We start from the raw sequence: 8,397 nt of genomic DNA, 5'->3' as shown, positions 1-8,397 counted from the left end.
AGCTATGGCACAAACCCTTTTAAAGTGTTGTTTATCAACTAAACCGCTATCATGTTCTTTTTTGCAAGTTTGTAGAGCGTCAATGATCTTTCTCAGTTTTCTATTTTCGGCCATTACACAATTATATGTTTCATTAAGAAGATCAATTTCAACATTTAGTTTAACAATTACTTGTTCATGGTATTCTTCACTAGTACCCTCAACATTTTGATCTTTGTTGTCACTCATTTTATGTTTTCAAAATTGTAACTACTGTATTAATTTAATTATTTTCAACATTCACAATCATTACCTTTTTATGTTTCTATTAGAAAAGCCACTTTCAAATGTTTACTTTTTCTCTATAATTATTCTTTTAAGTAAATTTTTCACTTTCAATCACTTTTATATATATTTAAAAAACTTTATTTCCCAAAAACTCATTAACAACTGAATTACTTGATCAAGAAAAATATAAGTTACATGGTAAACATGAGAAGTTCATAGCAGTCAATGGTTGTAGAATGTTTAAGTTTTTGGTGCAAGACTAAAACAAAATTAACAAAAGTTTTATTATATTTTTAAGTTTTTCTTTAAGATTTTGGAAAAATTTTAAAAACTTTTTACTAAAATTATTAGCTTAGATATTGTAGTTTATGCTAAAATTAAGAAAATATTTTTTTCTTCACTTTGAAAATTTTTATAAGCATTTTCCTTAAAAAGTTGTTAAAAATTTCTACTAAATTATCAACAAAAGTTGAAAATTTTCTATGAAATTTCAGAAATATTTGTAAGAAAACTATTTCAGATGATACTCTTATATGTTTTCTTTATGATATTTGAAGAAAATATTTATTTTTTAATTTTTTCAATTTTTAAAAATTATTTTAAAATTTACTCTATGTCAACGAAAAATTCTCATATTAAAAAAATTTTCAATTTTATTTTCAATCGATCCTATTGAGTTAAAAATTAAAAGAAATAAATAATATAAGTTAACTTTTCAAACAATATTTATATATTATTTAATTTTTTTTTCAAATTTTATCACGTTATCCATTATAAATATTGATACGAATTTTGGATTACAAAAATTTGGGGTTTTCTGTGATATCAATTCATATCGCAATACAGAAAATATCAAATGCCGACGGCATTTGTTTCTTTTTTCCACAAACAAAAACAACGATATACACAAAACTTAACAAACTAAAGAAAAACACACAGACACAACTATACAAATTCCATAATATTTCTTGTTTTAGTGAAAAAACCAACAACAAATACATTAAGCTGATGTTCACAGAATAATCATGCAGTCGCGATTCTTACGAAGTATTTTTCTACATACGATTTGTTTGTGTTTGACAGTATGTGACCATTTTAACTATAGTAAAAAAAAGCAACAACAAACACATTAAACTGATGTTCACAGAATAATCATACAGTCGGGATTCCTACGAAAATTTTTTGCCTACATAGAATTTGTTTGTGTTTTGTCAGTACAGTAGTTTTCCGATTTAACGAACCCATATGTTGTCAGGCCTGTTCGTAAAATTGAAAAGTTCGTTATATGCAGTACTAAGTAAAACGTGGGTTTTTGGTAGGAATCATTTCAACTTTGAATATTGAATATTTTAATTTTCTATCAACTAATATAAACAAAATTTTACTCTATGAAGTTTTTTCTTTAATTTTAAATTTATTTTTTAGAAATTTTAAAACAAAAATATATATATATATATTTTTTTTTTCTAAAAAAAAAAAGAAAAAACCCAACAAATTTTCTCAATGCCGTCGGCAAAACACTTTTTCGTCATGTGAATATCTTCTAAAAGTTACAAAAATATTATTTTTATTATTAATTTTTTTATAGATATTCATATCTGATTATCATATTTTTTTAAGAATTAATATATTAATAATAAAGAATTTTTGTTTTAAAAAAAAATCATACATTTATTTGAAAATATATATTTATATATATTTGAAAATATATATAAATAAATTTCCTCAAACATTCCTATTTATTATTTTAGTTTTGAAATTACTTTTTCTGAATAAACAAACAAAAATACACACAGTAGAAGAAATAAACTTTCATGCCCAAACAAACCACTATATGAATGCCTTTGCATTGTTATTATTCTCACATATTCTTGTTTTGTTTGTTCTCTTCGTTTTTGTTGCTCTCGTTTAAATGCAGTCGTCTTTGCGTAGAATTTGTTTGTCTTTTGTATGAAACTGGTTTCTTCTTGTTTGTTTATATTTTTTTCATATGCGTACAGTTTGATTAAAGAATTTTTTCATTTTGAAATTGTAATATGTAAACAACAACTCATAATGATGATTTTGTTTCTAAATACATAAAAGTATGAAAAATTTGATTATGCCGACGGTAAAATGTTTTGCTAACCCGTCGGCCGTTGTATTTCTTAATAAAAATACTAAATATTTCAAAATTTTGTTTAAAAAAAGTAATATTTGAACAATTAATAGAAATAAATATTGTTTACATAAATAAAAAAAAAAAAAAATTAAAAAAATTTTTTAACCTATCCTAGTATATTTTCAATCAAAAAATGCACTATCTCTTTTTAAATTTTATTTTGTGGTCCTGAAAAGGACCGATTGTTTGTTTTGTTAATAAACACATATGATGATGTCTGTAGTAATTTTGTCAATCAATTTAAGCACGTTCGCCACGAATACGTCTGGCCAATTGAATATCTTTTGGCATAATGGTGACACGTTTAGCATGGATGGCACACAAGTTGGTATCTTCGAAGAGACCAACCAAATAAGCTTCACTGGCTTCTTGCAAAGCCATAACAGCAGAGCTCTGGAAACGCAAATCAGTTTTGAAATCTTGAGCAATTTCACGAACCAAACGTTGGAAGGGCAATTTGCGGATCAACAATTCAGTACTCTTTTGATAACGACGAATTTCACGCAAAGCTACTGTACCAGGGCGATAACGATGAGGTTTCTTAACACCACCGGTAGCTGGTGCACTTTTACGAGCAGCCTTAGTAGCCAATTGTTTACGAGGTGCTTTGCCACCAGTCGATTTACGGGCAGTTTGCTTAGTACGAGCCATTATTACAATTTTTCACTTCACTTTTTAAAAATCACTTTAACACTGTTCACACACGAATATTTTTGTTTCGCCGATGGTACCGGGTTTATATAGAAAAATTTTGTATTGGAAATATAAGGGTGAGTGTGTGTGTGTATTGTATTCAAATGTTTCAAATGTTTTTATTCTTTCCAAAAATTCATTACAATTTCACTTAAGATACTTTTCTTATGCTATTTTCCTAACGTCTAGCGTAACTAAGATTTCATTACATTTGGTTTTACATATTACAGCTTTGCCGTAGACATTCATATGAGATATTAATTTCATTAAAGCAAAATTTCCCAAAAAAGGAATAAAAAGGAAAAGCAATCAAAGGAATACTTATAACTAACTTAAAAACTAAGTAAAACTTAAAACTAACTAACAAAATAAAATGCAAAATAAATATAAAAATAAAAAAAATAAAGATAATAATTCTGTTCACAGAGTTTATATTCAAAAATTATTGTTCAGTGTTATACACCAGGTCGGTCACATTAAGTGTGCCGATCCTCCTATGGTAAAACAAGAGGCCTGCATCCCCATACAAAATATTACCATCCCTAAGAGTCAGAAGGTCAACAGGAGAGAGGTACTTACTTACATGCAAAGTCCCCAGATCAGGCAGTCTCAGGAAGCATTCGTTGACCAAGCGGTTTTCAAGCCTGGATGAGTGCTCAAGAAATTTAATGGCAGAACCAATCAAGAACACATCAACACGCTCAAAATCCACTCCGTCGTATATTTCCCTACAATGGGGTCTACGGAAATTCCCATCTGGGCGCATAGTAGCACGAAGTCCCAAACAAGTGGACAAAATTCGACGCTCCCATATCCTAAGCCTCTCCATCTGGTGAGATGATATCCCAAACCAGACTGGAAAGGCATAGGCTATGAGAGGTCTTATAATCTGCCTGTATATCAGGAGCCTGACCCTAGTACTAAGACCCGTCCTGCGACGGAGCAATCCGTGGTACATAAAAAATACCTTCTTAACGCGCTCCAAAATATAATCCATATGCCTGTAAAATTCAAAATTTTCGTGGAAAATCACGCCTAAATATCTCATACGGTCAGAGGTCCTAATGTTCTCACCACCAACATTCAAGTGTGGTATGTATCCCCTAGCATTGGGGTAAAGTCGGCCACGCCTACCCTTTATCAGAACACTGTCCGTCTTTTCAACATTCAGCTTCAAACCCCATTTGTCGAAATATTCACCAAGAATAGCCAAATAGTCGTTCATCCTATGGTTCAAGGTTGATGCTCTCGGGCCCTTTGCAGCGATCAACATATCATCGGCATATATTAGGATAAGGTCACCATCGGGAGGTTGCGGAATATCCGACACAAAAATATTGTAAAGAACGGGTCCTAACAATGAACCTTGTGGCACTCCAGCGACCACATCTTTCGATCCAGAAACCACAGAACCTACTTTCACCATGAATGTCCGACCACTTAAAAAGTCCGCAACCATTCGACATGTGTTATGGTCAAAACCAAATTCCAACATCTTATAAACTATACCCTCCTGCCAAGCAGTATCGAAGGCCTTAGCCAGATCCAAGCTGACTGCCAAAGTTGGGTACCTATTGTTGAGGCCTCTGGCCACGTAATCCCCAAATACCGAGAGGGCATGAGAGGTAGAATGGCCACTCCTAAAACCGAACTGATTGTCCTGCAATATGCCACCGTCCAGAATTCTATCATTAATCTTCGATAGCAGAAAAGATTCCAACAATTTACCGAAAGACGATAACAATGAAATCGGTCTATAACTTCCCACTTGTGTCGGATCAGATCCGGGTTTCAAGATAGGTACCACCGTCGCTGCCTTCCAATTTGCCGGAAAATATCCTATATTTTGACATTGGTTGAATAGAGTCGCCAAATAAGCCCATGTCGCCGCATCAGTTTTCTTCAGAACGTAGTCTGGAATTCCATCCTGGTTACTGGATTTCTTATTCTTCCTAGCCCTAAGAGCATTCCCAATTTGAGCAGGTGTAATCAGGTCAATCTGGGTATTAGGAGAAACATCAATATCAGACCCATCAGCCATTGCGTCCTGTCCGAATGTCAAAACTGGAATGTGATGGGTGAGAGTCGAAACTGTCTGTCGAACTGTGTCAATGAAGTCATGTGTACGTAAGTCACCGTCGCCTCTATGAATACTGTAAAAATTGTTCGCGAGCAATTCAGCCTTATCGGAGTCAATAGGTGTAATAATACCCCTGGAATCCTTCAAGTCTGGAATAGATACCCTCTTGCTTATACCAGCACCTCTCTTAACCAATCGAAATGTTCTGTTATTGACCGTTATCCTTTGTAAAAACTCACTCCAGTGGTTCTCCTCGAAAACGGCTATTGCACCTTGAATAATCCTATCCAGGTTTCGAATCTCAGCTCTTAAAAAGGGGCATCTGGAGGGATCCGTTGTCCTCCATAACGTTCGTCTAAGTCTTTTCTTCTTAGCTATAAGGTCCAGAATATTGGATGGTAGTTGCAAAAGACCCCTATTTCCAGGAGGAATTTTCGGAACGGATTCATCCATCGCATTATTGAAGACGGTATTCATCGCGCTGATGCTGGCGTCAATCTCCTGTATGCTAGCATTCCGGTCGACCGGGAGTTGACAGTCCGGTAGATCCCTGGCTAGAATTCTGTTGAAGTGTCGTATGTTCATTCTGTCAAAGTTGTAAAAGGGGGCATCCGTACGTTGTTGCAATTCACCACATTCTATAACAAATTCCACGGCACGATGGTCAGATTCGAAGTCAAAGGTCCTGAGTCCGTTCAACGAAGTAAAAGAAGGTCTTATATCAGAAGATGCAATAAAATAATCCAAAAAGGAGAAAGAGTCGCCATAGACTCGTGTCGGTTCCGTAGTACGGTGAATGTCCATATTTGGACATGTCAGAAGAAATTCCCGTAAGCTTTGCCCACTGCGATTGCAGACATCACCTCCGAAATACAAATGTTTAGCATTTAGGTCCGCCCCCATCAGAAGACCCCCACTGGAAGAGAGGTCCATAATGGGATCCAGGTCCGAAATGTCCAGTAAAATTCGTGGTGGTAAGTATGCAGAGACAATCGTCAACGTGCTACCATCAGCCCTACCAATCCTCACAGCCGTGTTTTCAATTGAACCCAAATCTAACATAATTCTATTGCAGTGTAAATTATCCCTTACAAGAACAGCAGTCCCCCCACCGCGTCCGTTTTGTCGGTCTTGTCTAAATGTCCTATACCCCCTCATGTCCAAAGTATGTCTGGGAGATAGTTTATGCTCTGCAATCAAAAGAATGTCCGGTCTATGTTCCCTTAAAAATAATTCCAAGAAATGTCTCTTGTGTCTTGACACAATAGAATTTACGTTTACAAAAATACATTTAAGTGAATTATCCATCTTGTTGAATCGAAATTAGCATTCCAAGCAGTGCTCGGGACTTCTCGCCATCATCGCTTAAGGAACGATATTCCCTAGCAAAACCCTTCAGTTTACTCAGACAATTCAATAGACCACCGCCTAATAGACGCTTACAGTCGCCATCAATAAGGTCAAAGTCCGCCCTAGCAGAAGACAATGTGACATTATCCCTCGAACGGGACCCCCCAGGAGTGTTCGACGGAGCAGATACAATTCGTCGACCAATTTCATCATTCGTCTCGACTGCAGATCTTGCAGCAGCAGCATATGAGAGGCCATTACCTCTTGTGGATGATATTCCGCCATTGACACCCGATGCCCTCTTGGCGGCAATCTTACGCAGGAGGTCCAAACGTTTTGGACACTCCTTGGAGCTAGCTGTGTGACCCTCAATCTCACAGTTCGCGCATCTAACTGGTAATCCTACCTTTCTAATCGCCTGTCCCGTAATAGGATCTGTCGACAAAGTTTCAATCGTGTTCCCGTCCTTAGCAGGCACTTGACAGTTACCCGGCCCATGAGAACCTCCACACTTTACACACCTGTAGGGCATGCTGCAGTTTCTAGCCACGTGGCCAAAACGCTGACAATTGTAACATTGGACCACATCCCGCCGAGCGTGCTTTTCCATATATATTCTACAGTGCAGGATATATCTTATATTCTTAAAACCTCTAAGGTCAGACTCCCTACCGAGTTGAAACAACCACCTATCGTTGCCTAGCTTATGTAGTCCCAAGACCCTGACGCTGATCTGTAGACCCTGCATATAGCATATAACCTCATCTTTCTCAAAAGAGTCCGAAAGACCTCTGACTATTATCGAGTAAGGTCTCTGAGCCTTTGGTGTATGGGTATAAAAATGTACCCCCTCTTCACCCAACAATACCTTTAACTTCTCAAAATCCTCTAAGGTGCAGACCCCTATGTTAGTAACATGTTTACCTAATATTTTTATGTTGTAGTCTTTATGACCTAATACATTCTCCAACTTATTACTAATAGATTTAACATTAATATCATAAGAGGTGATTACAGGTACAGACTTACTCTTATTTCCTCCATTGGCGCTAGATTTTACCGGCTGCTTTGTCCCCTTGCTGGAACTGGGAACGTCCTTCACTTTCTGCTTTGGTGCTTCGCTCGTTGGAATCTTTACAGTTGATGTGCCAGCTACGGCGTTAGCTTGGCCTTCATTCACCTTATTGGCTTCCACAGAGGATTCATCGGCCACCTCCATTTCATCTCCGCTGGATAGACTTTCCGTCTCGTATTTCTCATTAACCTGAAGCGTGAGATCTGCATTATTCTTCCTCAATGCTTCATTTTCATTCATTATATAGTCGAATTTTTGACTAAGAAGTTTAAATTCATCATCTCTTTCCTTGAGGAGCTTTTGATATTCCTCTACAGTCACGACCCTCGGCCTCTTATTAGGGTTAAGACAATCGTCTTTCCCCATTTTAAAGGATCACATTAACTATACAAAGGGTAGTATCTATCCGCTTATGTACCGGAGTCAAAGAAATATACCCTAAAATGTTCACTTTCACACAGTTCAATTTGCACAATGTAAATTCGTTGCCTCCTATGGGCTTCTCATTCAATTGAATGAGTTCACAATATAATAAAGTAGGCAGACTGACTACTATTTTGACCACGCTTCTCAAAAAGTCAATGGACGAAAAATTAAATTTCACAATTTTGAGTGCCTACTATCTACGGCACGATTCTCAAAAATTGATATGACCTTATATGTCAAAAAATTTTTTCACTTGTCCTTTCAAGCACTTATCTTATTTTCACAATTATTTTCTTCACTGATCACTTTTGTTTTCCGAGAGCACTTTACTGTTCAAACACTAAA

This window comes from Lucilia cuprina, chromosome 2, assembly GCF_022045245.1.
Source record: "Lucilia cuprina isolate Lc7/37 chromosome 2, ASM2204524v1, whole genome shotgun sequence".
Taxonomy (NCBI): Eukaryota; Metazoa; Arthropoda; class Insecta; order Diptera; family Calliphoridae; genus Lucilia; species Lucilia cuprina.
The sequence above is the reverse complement of the archived record's forward strand: the minus strand, read 5'-3'. Positions refer to the sequence as shown.